Source organism: Eptesicus fuscus, chromosome 21 (assembly GCF_027574615.1).
Source record: "Eptesicus fuscus isolate TK198812 chromosome 21, DD_ASM_mEF_20220401, whole genome shotgun sequence".
Taxonomy (NCBI): domain Eukaryota; kingdom Metazoa; phylum Chordata; class Mammalia; order Chiroptera; family Vespertilionidae; genus Eptesicus; species Eptesicus fuscus.
Genome location: NC_072493.1, coordinates 24,106,342 through 24,123,492, shown reverse-complemented (window position 1 = coordinate 24,123,492; position 17,151 = coordinate 24,106,342). Strand labels below are relative to the sequence as shown.

General features: G+C 42.4%; 1 protein-coding gene across 3 annotated transcripts in view; it reads left to right on the top strand.

The window, feature by feature from the left end:
* Positions 1 to 17,151, top strand: part of BANP (BTG3 associated nuclear protein) — a 121,033-nt gene that overhangs the window by 14,593 nt on the left and 89,289 nt on the right. For 2 of the 3 annotated variants that reach the window (XM_054710609.1, XM_028142950.2), the window contains exon 2: positions 14,727 to 14,821. The exons of the other annotated variant lie outside the window; for it this stretch is intronic. The gene's annotated coding sequence lies outside the window, so the exon portion shown is untranslated. The remainder of the gene's footprint in view (positions 1 to 14,726; positions 14,822 to 17,151) is intronic. 3 annotated transcript variants of the gene reach the window in all.

The window sequence follows — 17,151 nt, the reverse complement described above, 5'->3', positions numbered from 1 at the left end:
TGATGGCTGTTTGCAGGCTGGCCAGAGCCCCTTCAGGGTGGGGGGTCCTGCTGGGGTGCCTGGCCAGCCTGGGTGAGGGGCTGAAGGCTGTTTGCAGGCTGGCCACAACCCCTGGCGACCCAAGCTCCAAGCCCCTCCTTTTTTTCTTTTTTTTTCAGTGCCTCCTTGAGCAGAGGCCAGGGCCGGCTGGAAGGAGGTATCTGGGATTTATTTATCTTCTGTAATTGAAACTTTGTAGCCTTGAGTGGAGGCCAGGGCCAGCCAGGGCAGGTGGGAAGGTTGGCTTCCTCCATCACCGGGGGCAACCCAAGCCTCCTGCTTGCTTCAGCTCCGTGGCCGCCGCCATCTTTGTTGGGTTAATTTGCATACTTGCTCCTGATTGGCTGGTGGGTGTAGCGGAGTGATGGTCAATTTGCATGTTTCTCTTTTATTAGTGTAGATTGTTATTACTATATGGTGTTGTAATTTTGGTGTATTATTTGATATTCAGTGATAATTTTAAATTCTATTAGATCAGTGGTTGGCAAACTCATTAGTCAACAGAGCCAAATATCAACGGTACAACGATTGAAATTTCTTTTGAGAGCCGAAAACCGACTTCTGCGCATGGGCCAAGAAGTTTCAATTGCACTGTACGTGTGCGCCCACACGTGGCATTTTGTGGAAGAGCCACACTCAAGGGGCCAAAGAGCCGCATGTGGCTCGTGAGCCGCGGTTTGCCGACCACTGTATTAGATGATTTTAGACAGTTTGCAATGTTGAGTATGAATTCGTACTGTCTTAGGGCCAATATTTCTTATAAGAACAGCTGGAGTGACTTGGTTGAGCATTTGTCCTTTGCACCAAAAAGTTGCCTGTATGATCCCTGGTCCAGGGCATGTACAGAAGGCAACCAATCAATGTCTCTCTCTCTCTCTCTCTCTCTCTCAACATGTCCTTGGGTGAGGCTTAAAGTAAAGAACATATGTCAGTGGTTAAATGACTTTAAAATTTTACCTCTAATTCAGTATCTGATTATAAAGTGAGCTATAGTTGAATTTAAGAATATAAATATCAAAATCAATATACTATCTCTCTGAAACATAACTTTTTTCAGTAGAGGTACAAACATTGACTTATGTCATCTAATTCATTTTCACATCTCTAAATGTTTTTCATTTTAATGGTAAAAAATAGAGGTATAAATGCAGTGGAAGTGTAGGAGACAACATCAACTGTGGTCTCCAAATAAAAGGGTGGGCAAAAGTAGCTTACAGTTGTAATACAAATATATAATACAATAATGAATAAATAATAATACAAGAATAAACTGTTTCATGTACTCTAAACTATAAACCTACATTCCCATCCATGCCCACCACTGTATTTAATGTTTTCTCTTGACTTAAAAAAATTAAAAAAAAAATTTATTTCATAGAGGAAGGGAGAGGGAGAGAGAGAGAGAAACATCAGTGATGAGAGAATCATTGATCAGCTGCCTCCTGCATGCCCCACACTGGGGATGGAGCCTGCAACTTGGGCATGTGCCCTGAACCTCCTAGTTCAGAGGTTGATGCTTAACCACTGAGCCACACCAGTTGGGCTTCTCTTGATTTTTTTAAATTAGAAGATAATTAGAATCAAGATTCCTATTGTCCTTGCAGCAGAGGGATTGAAAGAGCTGTCAGGGCATTAAGGCATGAGTTTCAGGATTATCTGTATTTGCATTTGAACCTGAAGATCATTACTTTCTTCATTAAAGTATTTGTGGATGACTCCTGTGTGCCCAGCGTGGTGCTTGTGTTAGTGATGATCCAAGGCATAGAGCAGTGATGGGCAACCTTTTGAGCTTGGTGTGTCAAACTTCGCCAAAAAACTGAGCATAACTCGGGTAGTGGGTCACTTTGAGGAAAAAACTAACTCCAAGACTCTAGTCGCAAATGTTTCATCCTCAGGAGCAGCAAATGTTTCATCCTCGGCATGCGGCCGCGTGTCATCAGAAATGGCTACGCGTGTCAGTGCTGACACGTGTGTCATAGGTTCGCCATCACTGGCATAGAGCAATTGTTTTTACATTAAAGTGAGACTTTCAGCCACTAGAGGAGCCATTACAGCCCCAAAGCAGCTGTAGACAGTATGCAGACAGCTGGGCATGACTGTATTCCAATAAAATTTTACTTGTGGACACTGAAATTTGAATTTCATATAATTAGATGTTTCAAAATATTGCTTTTCTTTTTATTTGGCCCATGGGTTGTACAAAAACAGGTAGAGGGCCAAATTTGGCCCGTGGGGTCATGGTTTGCCAACCATTGGCTTAGAATGCATTTGTTGGTTGAGTGAATAAAATGAGATTATATATAGGCAGGCAGGAGGTAGCCAGACTAGGAAAGGCTTGAAACCTGGATGGAGGAGTTTAGACGTGATGCCGTCAGCAGAGGAAGGCCATAGAAGGTGCTGAGCTGGGCCCTGAGCGGATGAGCCCCCCAGAAAAACCACTCAGGCATTTATAGGATGGACTAGTGGCCCGGTGCACAAAATTCATGCACATTAAAAGGGGATTAATTAGAGGAAATAATTTAATATTGCTATTTGCCCTTTCTCTATAATAGAAGTGTCAGAGATGAAAGAAAATTAGTAAAATGTATATGAAAACCTTCCTCCTGTCAGAGATTGGGGCTCACCACAGGACCCAGAGTCAAGTCCCCACCCACCCACATGTGCCTCAAAATTGCGTGAGACCCAGACCCAGCCGGACCCCCCATTGGGCTAGATCCAAACCTGGCCAGTCCCACCCTTGTCAAGCCCTGCTGGGCAGGGGGCGTAGCCTCAGGTCCCCTGGTACGATGCCAGGATGGGGGGAAATGGCCTGAGATCCCCTGTCAAGCCCCTCTGGGTGGGGGGCATGGCCTGAGGTCCCCCATCAAGCCCCGCCAGGCAGGGGGGGGGGGCCGCAGCCTCAGGTCCCCCGGCCCAGCACTGGGAGGGGAGATGCAGCCTTAGGTCCCCTGTCAAGCCCCACCGGCAGGGGGGCACAGCCTCAGGTGCCCTGTCAAGCCCCACTGGGCGGGGGTGTGGCCTGAGTTCCCCTGACCCAGCACTGGGGGTGCACCTTGAGCTCCCTCGTCAAGCCCCGCTTGGTGGGTGGCATGGCCTAAGGTCCCCTATCAAGTCCAGCCAGGCAGGGGGCCCAGCCTCAGGTTCCCTGGCCCAGTGCTGGGGTGTGGGGCGTGGCCTGAGGTCCCCTGTCAAACTCCACCAGGTGGTGGGTGCGGTCTGAGGTCCCCCGGCCTGGTGCTGGGGTGGGGGGCACGGCCTGAAGTCCCCTGTCAAGCCTCACGAGGTGGGGGGCGTGGCCTGAGGTCCCCCAGCCTGGTGCTGGGGGGCGGGGGGAGCAGCCTGAGGTCCCCTAGCCCAGCACCAGGACGGGAAGTGCACCTGGAGGTCCCCCATCAAGCCCTGCCAGGTGGGGGGCGCGGCCTGAGGTCCCCTGTCAAGCCCTGCCAGGCAGGTGTGTGTGGCCTGAGGTCCCCCTAGCCTGGTGCCAGGACAGGGGGCGAGGCCGGAGGTCCCTGTCAAGCCCTGCCAGGTGGGGGGGCGCAGCCTGAGGTCCCCTGTCAAGCCCCACTGGGGGCGGGGGAGGGCGTAGCCTCAGGTCCCTGCTGATTGCTCGTTAAGGCTCCTTAAGGGAACTTGCCCTCAACTGTGGGTGTAGCCATTTTTGTGACAGAGTGATGGTCAATTAGCACATTCCCTCTTTTTTAGATAGGATGAGAGAGGATTGGCTTCCTGCCTCAGCATGTGTAACTCTGGGAGGGACAAAGAGACACTCATTCTGCCAGATCAGTGGACTTAGCTTTAGAGTGTGTCCCAGAAAAATGGTGCCTACACATCAGACTGGAGGCAGAGACTGGGCAGGAGGCCAGTTCATGGATAATGAGGCACTTAGCAGACCAGGTGCAGTGGGAGAGAGGAAGAGAAAGTCAGGTTGGAATCAATAAGCGTGAAGAAATTATAGGATAGGGTCTTGTGATGGTTGGATACTTAAGGGTAACAGAGCAGAGAGAGTTAAAAAAAAGTGCACGGTTCTTTCTCAGAGGGGTTGGTATCTCCTTGATCAATATTCTTGGGGGAAAGGAGCTAATAGGGACATTAGAAGAGTTCATCTTTTAAAATAATGGAATATATTTCATTGTTGTCTTATGGGCATTAGGGTGGTTTGAAATACTGGACTAGGGAAAGGCGTTGGCGAGAGTTTAAGGTGGCACAATTTTGGGAGAGCTGGTTGTCAGTTCTGTAATCAAAGTGCCTGCCAGCACCCTCTGGGAGACAGTGCCTTCCATTGTGCTGCTCTGTTTCCTGAAAGCCCGGAAGGGGCCGCACCGGCACCTGCAGCCTGTTGGTTAGTCACTGCACTGCAATTGGGGTGGCCCACTGACATGGAGCCAAGGCGGGTGGACATGCTCTGCAAGGGACAGCTCTCAGAGGAGGACAGAGGTCTCAGGGGGACCCTGGAGCAAGGCCCAGGAGAGGGAGGAGACATGGATGGATGGCCTGAGTGAAGAAACTAGACCACCAACTTAACACCATACACAAAAATAAACTCAAAATGGATAAAGGACTTAAACATAAAGACAGGAAACCATAAAAATACTAGAGGAATTCATAGGCAGCAAAATCTTAGACATATGCCGGAGGAATTTCTTCACTGATACTGCTCCTAGGGCAATGGAAGCTAAAGAGAAAAGAAACAAATGGGACTACATCAAAATAAAAAGCTTTTGCACAGCATAGGAAACCATCAACAAAACAACAATAAAGCCCACTATATGGGAGAATATATTTGCCAATGTTATCACCGATAAGTGTTTAATCTCCAACATTTACAGGGAACTCATACAACTTAACAAATTGAAGATAAACAATCCAATCAAAAAATGGGCAACGGACCTAAATAGAAACTTTTCTAAAGAAGACAGAAGGAAGGCCAAGAGACACATGAAAACATGCTCAAAGTCACTAATTATCCAAGAGATGCAAATCAAAACGACAATTTGGTACCATCTCACACCAGTCAGAATGGCTATCATCAACAAATCAACAAACGACAAGTGTTGGCGAGGATGCGGAGAAAAAGGAACCCTCGTGCACTGCTGGTGGGAATGCAGACTGGTGCAGCCACTATGGAGAACAGTGTGGAGTTTCCTCAAAAAACTAAAAATGAAACTCCCATTTGACCCAGTGATTCCACTTCTAGGAATGTATCCCAAGAAGCTAGAAACACCAACTAGGAAGGATATATCCACCCCTACGTTCATAGCAGCACAACTCACCATAGCTAAGATTTGGAAACAGCCTAAGTGCCCATCAGCAGATGAGTGGATTAAAAAACTGTGGTACATCTACACAATGGAATACTATGCTGCGGTAAAAAAAGAAGAAATTCTTACCATTTGCAACAGCATGGATGGAACTGGAGAGCATTATGCTAAGTGAAATAAGCCAGTCAGAGAAAGATAAATATCACATGATCTCACTCATTTGTGGAATATAATGAACAACATAAACTGATGAATAAAAGCAGATCCAGAGACAGAAGTATCAATCAGACTGTCAAACCTTAGAGGGAAGGTAGGAGAGGGAGGGTGGAAGGGGGAGAGATCAACCAAAGGACTTGTATGCATGCATATAAGCCTAACCAATGGACACAGACAACAGGGGGTTGGAGGCATGAGGGGGGGGTGTAGATGAAGACACATATGTAATACCTTAATCAATAAAGAATTTTTTTAAAAAAAGACCAAGGTGGGGAAAAAAAATGCTGATGCTAAAAGGCAGTCAGGAATTGTTTATAGGGCTCTTGTCTGGTCTCTTTGGAAACCAGATTTTTTGTTTGGGGTTCAGAAGGGAGTGGGAAGAGACAGTGTTTGTGGATGGGCTTGGGCTCTAGAACATGTTCTAGGAGTTTGGCACAGGAGAGATGTGATGATGGTGGCTGGTGACATGCAAAGCGGTTTGGAGAGTTTTGTTTTTTTCTAAAGACTTATTTTAAAACCTTTTATTTTGTAATAATTTGAGATATACAGATAATAGCAGAGATTGTACAACTTGTTCTTGTGTACCCCACATCCAGTTTCTCCCCGTTAACAACATGCACCACCATGATGTGGGACAGTGTTTGCCAACGTGAAGCTCTCCAAGCTCTGCTTGATCTAGCTTGAGCATGTTTTACTAAATCAGTGATTTTGTGCTACCTCCTCCTAACTTTAATCTAGAGAAAATTTGCTAGAAGAGCACAATGAATATGCAGGTGTATAGCCTTCATCTAGATTCACAAAGGGTTAACATTTGTGTGGGTTTTTTCCTGCATTTGAAAGTAAGTTGGAGAGATCACCTTATTTTATCCCTAAATGCTTGAGCACTCATGTCTGAGAGCAATGACATTCTTTTTCAAAACTACACATAAAAAAGTGAATATTAATTCAGTGTTACTAAAGATATCATCTACTTGAATTTCCTCTGAAATTCTTTTATGAACCCCACTCCATCCCCAGGACCTCACTTCATCCTGCAGGTCTCCTTAGTTAATTGAGAGCAGACCTCTGCTAGTTTGTTCTGTGCCATGGACTTTTTAAGACTCCCAACCGGTAGACCTGCACCTCTGACCCCTATGCTCAGTCTGTGTTCCCCTAATGCTGTTTTAGCCATGGCTAAGCAGTAGATCCCAAGTGTACTTCCTCGTACACATCTTAAGGGTAGGGTTACATTCTCCTCCCTTGTAGCATATGTTTAGTTGTATGTATGTGCAGTGTGTGCCCAATGATTATTTTTAAAATAGTGTATGAATGAATGCAGTAAGATCACAATACTAATTGTGTAAAAAAGTTCATAGAGACTTATCAAAGTTTCTCTTGGAACTATGAAACAAGGTTAAGGTGTTTTAGCCTACAGTCAATTGTACATTACTAGACTTCTGCATCTTTGGCAGTTGTAGTATCTTATTTGATCAGAACAGATGATATTTCACAATGTAAGTAATTTAGTAGCTGTCAGGGAAGAATTAAAATATGGGTGTTAATATGTAAAAACCAAAATTTTTGTTGCAAGATATATGCAGGCTTCTGCATTATTGGTTATATTTACCGTTGGCAATTGGTAAACCAAGTAAAAGTTGCTTTTAAATGCATTTATAGTTAATATTTTATAGTGGGATTGATCTGGAATTCACATTAATTCATATGTGGTTCTTACGTTTTCTTTCTAGAAATGTACTTGAAAGCAGTGGTTGTCAAAGTGTGGTCTACAGAACCCCAGGGGTGTCCTTGAGACCTTCCCAGGGGTTCTGTGAGATCAAAGCAGTTTTCATAATGATCATAAGTGGTCATTGCCTTTTTTGCATGTTGATGTTTGCACTGATGGTGCAGGGTCAATGGTGGTAAAACTGATGCTGCTTTAGCACAATTTAGGCTGAGGCCCCAAGCTGCAGTTGTACCATTGTATTCTTTATTGCCATGCAATTTTTAAAAAATCTTATTCACCTAAGAATGTACTTGATGAAGCAAGGTAAATCTCAACCCAAGTACACTTCTTTTTAAGACAGGATGTATGTGGAAAGCAGTTGTGCTGCATTTTGGAGTTAGAGGGTTCCCTCAAGGACAAGTCCTTCTGCAATTATTTGAGTTGCTAGCTGAACTAGCCACTTTTTTTCATGGACCACTAGAAAAGAATAATTGACAAACTACCAATTTTCCTACTAAATGAACAAATTCAGCTTGCCACTTCAAGGAAAGCAACTAACACAATTGCCAGTGATACAATTTGAACTTTCAAGTGAAATTGGAATTTCAGAAAGCTTGTTTCTGCTGCTATGAGCCCAATTGCTTCCTAATATTTAAAGACTTTCTGATGAGATCAGTGCTCATAATAATGAATGTAATGCTTTTGATAGTATATTATAAACAACATTCGGAACTCAGTGAATCTGTATTTTCCAGATGACAAGGACATGGTGTTACAAAATCACACTTGTGTAAAGGTCCATTTAATGGGCAGAACAGACCAATGGATTTTAAAGTAATAGTGTACAAAAAGTTCGCTGATACAGTTTTAGATGTCACATTGCAAAAAGCTTTTAGGAAAAATAAAACACTTGTTGAGTTTCAGTTATATATTAAAGAAGAATATCTACAATTATCTGAAGGTTATTAAAAATATATACTCTTAAAAAAATAAAATAAAATACATAGTTTTCCCTTTCCCAGCAGCACCTCTTTGTGAGGCTGGGCTTTCTTCATATGCATCAACCAGAACAATCTATTACAACAGATTGAAAGCTGAAGCAGATATGAGAATCCAGTTGTTTTCCATTAAGTCAGTCATTAAAGAGATTTGTAAAAATGCCAAACTATGTTCCTCTTCTTAAGATTTTGCTGCTTTTGTTCTTTTGGAAACTGTTTTTTCATAAAAATGTTTTGTATGTCAATATGTAATGTGTTAGTTTTTATAATTTTAAATGAATAAAGAAATATTCAAACATTTTCTGTTCTAATTTCAAATGTGGTAACTATTGGTAGATATACAAGCACAGGTTTTGGGCCTTACTAATTTTAAGATGATAAAGGGGGGGTCTTCAGACCATTGAGTCTGTGGATTGTGACAGTGGTGCTGTGATATCAACTTAATCCGTTTTCTTCTCTTTTCTGCATTTGTGGTTTATATTTGAGGAGGTTTACATATTTTGGAAAACGTGAATAAAAGTGGCAACTTTAATCAAACATTAATTGTAAGGAGGAAGGACCTGCTCTTTGACGCTAGTTTGATCTTTTCCTAATTTTAAACTCAAACATTTTTTTGGGAGGGGGGCTGTCTTAAAGAAGAAACAATATGTCCTGAATTTCCCTAATTGGGAACCATAGGAAGAAGTATTTCTTGCTTCCTAATTTCCTAGTTTATCTATTACCAGTCATTTAGTCATATTGCTCTTTGTTCCCTATTTCATCTTTTGCATATTTCCCCTCCCAACCCACACTGATTTTGGGGAAAAAATAAGTAAACTGAGTCTTTTCCCCATATCTCAGTTTAATAAAAATTTGTTTCTTTGCTTGCTTCATACTGGCTTTTAATTCATTATTTTATTACTATACTTATATTCAAAAAGATTTGACAAAATGGAATGCTCTTTAGTTTCTTGGAGGTTTCCCTGTTCCTGGAGATTTAGCTTTTTAATTAGGCACCACTTAGCTACTTCCTCACATGGGATTGGAAATTACTGTTATGATTTTTATGGTATTGTGGACTTAACATTTGGGTGGGGTACGGTGGGTGATGGAATGTCAAGAACACAAACCGTATACCTATACAAGCACAAGGTTTTGGGGCCTCATTAATTTTAAGGCTCCAGGGAGCTGGAGTCTGCTGTAGGACCTTGGTGATGGTCCTTCCTCATCACGCCTGTACCAAGGTCTTTTCTGCAGAATTGTACTCTAAGACTTGTATTTAGGCTCATCTCCCTCTTGTACTTGTTCACGGACAGTTCTAACCCTCAGAGTAATACATTCAGATTATGTTTTTGTCATCTGTAAAGTGAAGTTAGGTTAACACTAAATGACTTCCAAGGCCCCTCTAAGATATGAAAAGGGTATACCAAGCTTTTTACCCATGACTTGTGGACTGCGTCTCTTTAGTTACCCTGCATGTGTCTGATAGCTGGTAAATAAGTCTAGTAGAGCAGGCCACTGCCCTGGGAGGTTATACACCCGGCTACATTGTTCTGCCTCCTGTGGAAATCATCCAATCCAAATCAGACTCAGCATTATTCGAGGATTGGTATAATAAACTGCTCTATGACGACCACCCTAAAAAACTGATGGGAAAATGGTCCCATATGTTGTGACATCCCTAATGAGATGATCCATGTGATGTCATTTTCACAGGGACTGAGAATATCCCTGTGTCCATACAGCGAAGCTTTGTTTGCTTATTTTTTCTTGCTGCCATTTTCACATAACGAGAACTAATAGTTGATACTAGTAGTGCTTTCTTTTTTAACCCTTTGCTGCTGAAGCTAATAAGTTTATTCCTCAATCACAGGAGCCTTTCTTTTATTCCTGTTTTAATGGCCTTGGGACTTTATTGTATGGGTGTCCAAATTTATAGTTTCTTTAAAAATTAAAAATAAATTTGCAGTTCTGTATCTCAGCTGCTGAACAGCTGCTGTGTCTTTTGCTGATGGCTGACAAGCAGCTTGTTGTATTTTCACTGTTAATGGAAAGGGTAATTCACATGAAGTTCACAGTCATAAACTAAGTAGCTTCGTGACTTAATTATGGTACATTCCTATTGAAATCAAAACATAAATTGAAAGAACTTTGAAGACTTAATCCATGGTTTTTAAGTAGAAATGCTGACCTTCATAGTTCTGCATTGCTGTGTAACTCTACAGTGGGCTCTTCCACTAGATTCATCACATGTGTGTTCATTGAGGGCCAGCATATGCCAACCCTGTGCTAGACAGGAAGCAAAATGAAAATTCCTGCCCTCATGGAGCTGATCTTTAGTAGGGAAGACAGATTTAAACGAAATGAACATTCAGCACATGTAGTAAGTTGGACAGTAAGTGTTTTTCGATGAAGCAGGAGAGGGGAACAGAGATGTGGGTGCTGGTGGTAGGTGTACCTGAATGGGCGTAATTCAGTTATGGAATTGGCAGTAGGGGTAGGCAGGTGTCCGTGTAAGGGCCCTGAGCTGGGTGTACCTGCTGCACTCGGGAGGCCTCTTTGGATGGGGTGAGTGAGGAGCAGCAAAGAGAACCTGAGGGGCATTGTGAGAGGTGCTGGCTGGTGTGCAGCTGGCTTCAGGGTTCCGGGAAAGCCATCCTGCGTAAGCAGAATGCCTTCAGAGGGCTCTAAACAAGCGAGGGACAGTCTGACATGTGATGTGATCCTGAAAGCTTTTTAACCGGGCATTGGGAATAATTATGGGGTAAAGGTAGAGCAGGAAGGCCCCTGTGAAGGCCAGTGCACGACTCCAGAGGAGGTCACAATGCTTATTGAGAGAATTTGCCCACAGATGGGACATGAGAGAGAGAGAGAGAAAAACCAAGGACTGAAGGTTTTTGGTCTAAGCAACTGATGTTACCATAAATTGAGATGGAAAGTCTGGGAGGAGCAATTGGTTGTGGGTATCGGGTTCAGTTTGGTAGTTAGAGTTGGGACTAGATACCTAGAGGAGCTGTCCAGCAGGCTATCTGTAGTTCACGTCTGAGGTTTGAGTTGAAGGGTGAATCTGGACCATCAGCACATAGATGGTATTTCAGAATGATTGAGAAGAGGTCCAGCACCTGGCCCTGGCTGGACCTTCCACGTCAGGGAGATCATGCAAACCTTCAAAGAACCTCGGCAAGACAAGGCCAGGAGAGTGGAGCCAGGCCAGGGAGGCGAGGGAGGGAGGCTGGCAGTGGAGGAGGTGGGAGTGAACCCTGGGCAGGTGCTTGTGGTGAACAAGGCAGGCTGGATAGGGGCAGTTTGGTCAGTACAGCAACTATTGGGAATTCTGCTCTGAAGGGGAGGTGGGAAGTAGCAGTGCAGTGTGTGTTGGGAATCACCTGGGAGGCAGATGGCCAGGGACTCGGAGAGAACTGCTGAAGTGCAGGGGCCCCTGGTGGTAAAGAGGGGAGGGCATACTCTTTGGATAGGAGCAAGGCCAGATGGTGCCCATAAGTAGCCACAGGTGGGGTGGCTAAGTTCAAAGGAACTGATGGGGAAGAGAAAGCAATGTCGCTAGCTCACTGAGGAGGGAGGAGCTGGGGTGTAGAAGGGAGAGGAGAAAGTATGACACAGTGGTCCAGGAAAATGGAAGTGTTCAAGGAAGGGCTGCTTTGTGTCCACAGCCTCGGACACACCAGCACTAGTGGTCATGGCTGGGTGTGATGGATACATACAAGTTGTAGGTTATATACTTGTTACTTTGTTTTAGAAAACCAATTTCACAGGTGATAAATGAATATGGGCTTATAGAAAATTCAACAATCCTGAATGAAAGCTCATATTGTCTATATTCCTTCCCTCATGGGTAGCCTTCAGTATGTATCATTTCAGACCATCTGGTGTGCATCTACACACACATGGACATGTGACTACACATACATGCATTTTTAGAAAACAGAACAGGGATCATATACTGTTTTGCAATTTTCCTTTTATGTTCCTTTCTGTTAGTATTATATTCTGGAGACCTTTCCATTATGGTTCCTGCAATCAAACCACTGTCACATTAGTGTCTGCAGTGCTTTATAATAGGGTGTACCTTCATTTACCTCTCCCTTAAGATTGAACACTTAGGTTGTTGATTCGGTTGGTGGGCTCTTTTTTCATGTGCATCCTAGAAGAGGCTCTCTTCAGCCACTTGAGAGGTTAGGATTCAGGATTTTATGGTGAGTTCGGAGCATTTTCTTAAGCCACTTGTAGAACTTTTATTTATTTTTATTTTTTTCATTTTTTTTTATTAAGGAATTATATGTGTACATATCTTACCATTGGGTCCCTCCCCCCACTCCCATACATGCCCTCACCCCCCAGAGTTTTGTGTCCATTGGTTATGCTTATATGCTTGCATACAAGTCCTTCGGTTGATCTCTTATCTTCCCACCTCTCCCTAACCTTCCCGCTGTAATTTGACCTTCTGTTTGATGCTTTACTGTCTCTGTATCTATCTTTTTGTTCAACAGCTTATAATTTTCTTTATTATCCATAGATGAGTGAGATCATGTGGTATTTTTCTTTCATGGACTGGCTTATTTCACTCAGCATAATGTTCTCCAATTCCATCCAGGTTGCTGCAAATGGGAGGAATTCCTTCTTTTTTATGGCAGCATAGTATTCCATTGTGTAGATGTACCATAGTTTTCTGATCCAGTCATCTGCTGACGGGCACCTAGGCTGTTTCCAAATCTTAGCTATTGTAAATTGTGCTGCTATAAACATAGGGGTGCATATATCCTTTCTTATTGGTGTTTTCAGTTTCTTAGGATATATTCCTAGGAGTAGGATTACTGGGTCAAATGGGAGTTCCATTTTCAGTTTTTTGAGGAAACTCCATACTGTTCTCCACAGTGGCTGCACCAGTCTGCATTCCCACCAGCAGTGCACGAGTGTTCCTTTTTCTCTGCATCCTCACCAACACTTGTCGTTTGTTGATTTGTTGATGATAGCCATTCTGGCCGGTGTGAGATGGTATCGCATTGTCGTTTTGATTTGCATCTCTCGGATAATTAGTGACTTTGAGCATGTTTTCATGTGTCTCTTGGCCTTCCTTCTGTCTTCTTTTGAAAAGATTCTATTTAGGTCCGTCATTTGTAGAACTTTTAGAAACCAGGAAAAAGCTTGAATTGGGCCCTTGAAAACTTTCCACTAGCCTTCTCTGAGAGACATTTATTTAACCTGGAAGCCTTGGATCATGAATGGGCTTCAGGGTGGCTCATGTGACAGAGTCCAAAATACGTTAGTTTAAAGCAGGGTTCTAACTAGTCATTGCCATTAAAGACATTATTGAACATTAATCTCAGTCCAGTTGTTTTATTATATTAAGACTGGACTGTCTCCAGGACTTCTGAGAAATGGCAAATTTAATTTGCCAAAATGGCAACGGCACGTATTGCTGTGTTCCAGTTTTCTTGGGCTTGTTGCCCTACTTTTCTATTCAAGCCTTCTCTGTTAGCAGAATTTTAAATGACTCTTTATCCTGGCCAGAGAATCATTTTGAGTAAACAACTTGGATAATGTATGGTGTCCTCATTTGGAAGAGGTTAAGGCTCAGGATTTTTTGGTGAGTTTGGAGTATTTTCTTGAGCCACTTTTAGAGCTTTCAGAACTCAAGAAAAGGTTTGAAAAAGGCCCCTGAAAACTTTCCACTAGACCTTTATGAGAGATAGGTATTTAACCTGGAAGCTATGGATCCAGGCACATCATGAATGGGCTTCAGGTGTATCACTTAGGTTAAGCTTGGCTGCATGTGACAGACTGCAAAATATACATTGTTTTAAAGCAGGTGGTTGTTTATTTTCCTTTCTTATGAGGAAGTCTGAGACAGGCAGGCCAGGAGGCATGGCAGCTCCATAGATGTGAGGACCTAGGCTATTTCCTTCTTGTTCTTTGCTCCAACGTTCTAGCTCCTGTCCATCCTCATCCCTAGAGTCTAGCAGCAGCAGGAGGGCCATGGTCACTGCCAGCTTTCTTTTGATGAGGTGCTGGCGCTGCCACGCACCGTGTCTGAGCTCATGTTCCATAGGCTCAAACTTGGTCAGGTAGCCACAGTGTGCTGTAGGAGAGGTGGGGAGCTTTCCTTTGGTCCCCACATGGCCTTATAAATTAGGGCTCTTACACTGGTATTGGTGAAGCCTGTGAAACTTTATAGAGTTTTGTCTATGCAAATTTCCAGGGAAAAGGTCCATGGTTGTTTGTTTGTTTTTAATTAAATTCTAAAGCAGACTATGACTCTAAAATGTTTTAAATCTATCAAGTCAAAGATCAATTGGGTGGTATCTAACCGAGGACTATCACCTTCATTACAGAGTTCAGTATATCCCTTTAACAATCTTTGCTTTGGTTTTTAATTTGGAAAAAAAAGAAGACTGAGATTATGGAATGAGTAGCTTTGATCTTCAAACTGACCACCATTAACCACCAGGTGACTTAGAGGTCATCTTCAAGGACACACATTTAGCACAACACCTTATTTCCTTATCCTGACAGGTTCTCTGGAGCAGTTGCTGAGGATGAAGGTGGAAGAAACTCCCAGTGTTCAGCACAGGCACCAGGTTCAGAGAATATTACTGGATATAACTGAGGTTGGAATTGAGAATGTCCCCCACGGTTTATGCCTAAATATTTAGTTGTGTTATGCCTAAATATTTAGTTGTCCAGACATCTTTAAAAAGTGTGTAGTTTTTTTTTTTAATTTTGAAAAGGTGATAAATGCACTTGATAAAAAATGCAAATAGTATAAAATTCTCTGCATATTTTTCTAGCATATTTTTTAAAAAGTATGTTGTGCGCATTCTGCCCCACTTATATTCATGTAATACTGCATCTTGGGAGTTCTTAGATATATTTGCCTCCTTTTGCATTTATTTGAAATTCCATTGTTTGGCTGTTCCATACATTTTGTTCTTGTTGATGTTGTACATTTAGTTTGCATCCATTCTTTTGCTGCTAAAAGCAATGCCTTGGTAGTGGTTTTTTTTTTTTTTTTTTGTATATAGATCTTTATACAGATATATGAATCTATGTGCTGGAAGGATTCCTGAATAGGGAATGGCATGGTCAGGGCTGTGTCCAGTGCATTTTGATAGCTATCTTGCTTATTGTTCTCCTGGGTTACACTTGCACCAGAAGCGCAGGAGAGCTATTTTTCCTATTTCCTGATACTCTTCCAATACAGTGTGTAACACACTGAGTGTTGCTTTGGTTTTCTTCCTTAGAGTCTCCTGTTACACATATGCTGGATCTTCTTTGTCACTATGCTACATGTCTTTCTAGCCTGTTTTCACTGACTGTAGTGATGTTATTTTTCTTTCTTTTTTTCTTTTTTTTCCAGAGAGGCAGGGAGAGGGAGAGAAAGATAGAAACATCAATGGTGAGAGAAGAAACATTGATCGGCTGCCTCCCTCTCTGGGGATCGAGCCCACAACCCGGGTGTGTGCCCTGACCGGTAATCAAACTGTGACCCCCTGGTTCATATAGGTCAACGCTCAACCACTGAGCCCACACTATTTTGCTTCTTATTGTCTTTTAATATATAGTATCTTTTCATCAATTGGACCTCAATTTTTTTTTGTTTATTTTGATGTGGAATTAATTTTCCTGACTATTTAGAAGGGAGGCTTGATTTAGAATAGTTTTTCTAATTTCAGTGTTCTAGAGCTCTTATTTTACATGTTTTTTAGGAAGTTTTAAAAAAATGTAGCAGTTCATTTTCTGAACTCTCCTGACTCTGTTTTTCTCTCCCACCTTTAATTAGACTTTGATTTATCTCTGTCATTGTTTTTCCTGTACTGTATATCTTGTATTCTGTTTTCAGTCATTTCGTTTCAGTGTGTTTGGCGTACAGGGAGCTTTGGATGATTATTTTTAAGAGTTCATGGGCCCCAGAATGTTCTAGGCCTTCTGGACTTTATTGCAGACCTCTTGCATTTGTCTCCTGTGGGATTGTGCTCATTTCCTGGTTTCAGTTGCTGTTCTCAAGTTGACACATTACTTCTCTCTGCTCCCTGCTTCTACCGTGATGATCTTGTCGCTGTCAGTGGTGTGTCCCCACTTGCTTGCATTTTGGGGTTTGTTCGGAAGACCTTATCCCTCAGTTCTGTTATGGACATTGACCTGGTTTTGCTATCCTAGCTGCTCCATATGTTTTTGTGGGGGGATTTGAGGAGACTTAACAATCTTTTAGTAAAGGACTCGGCCCAAGTTCCTTTGAGATCCTTCGTTTCTCATCCAGATTGGTGGTTATCAGTCTCTTTTTTGTTAAGGACTCTTGATGTTTTCTCACCTCATTCAGTCTTGTATGAAGTGATCATACATTTGATTAGATGTTTATAAAGGAAGATTTAAGAGAGGACATTGGTTCCTCCTACAAATTGTCTCCCCTATGAAATTCTGGAGCTACCATTTAAGCTGTAGAATTTAAGTCTGGACAAAAGAGAAGAGGAATCATGTTGTTTATAGGATTTAAGAACACATGTGAAACTTGCAAATTAATTTAATGTTCATTGGAACTTATCTTTAAAAGTTGCTGTCAGGAGATTCAGAATTGAAAGTAGATGATCTGAAAATTGTAAGTTATCTCTCTGCTGCCCCACAGGAGTTGTGTAGGGATGGTAAGTACTTAACTGATGAAAGGAGCTGTGCTGTAGAGTTGAGTGCATGGTTTCTGCCCTCAGGGAGCATGTAGTCTAGGTGGGAAAATAAATAATTTCTTTTATAAATATTCACTTGAAAATACATAATATAAAGTATAATAAGATAAAAATATTACAGTGACATTGATTCCTGAGTTCTTCAGGATATCCTCTTTTTCAAGTACTAAATTTGGATATCTGATTTGGATATCTAGAATGATATGGCCTCATTTTTGTTTTGGAAAAGAAGGTCTCTCTAGGCCTAATCAAAGTGTTTCAGG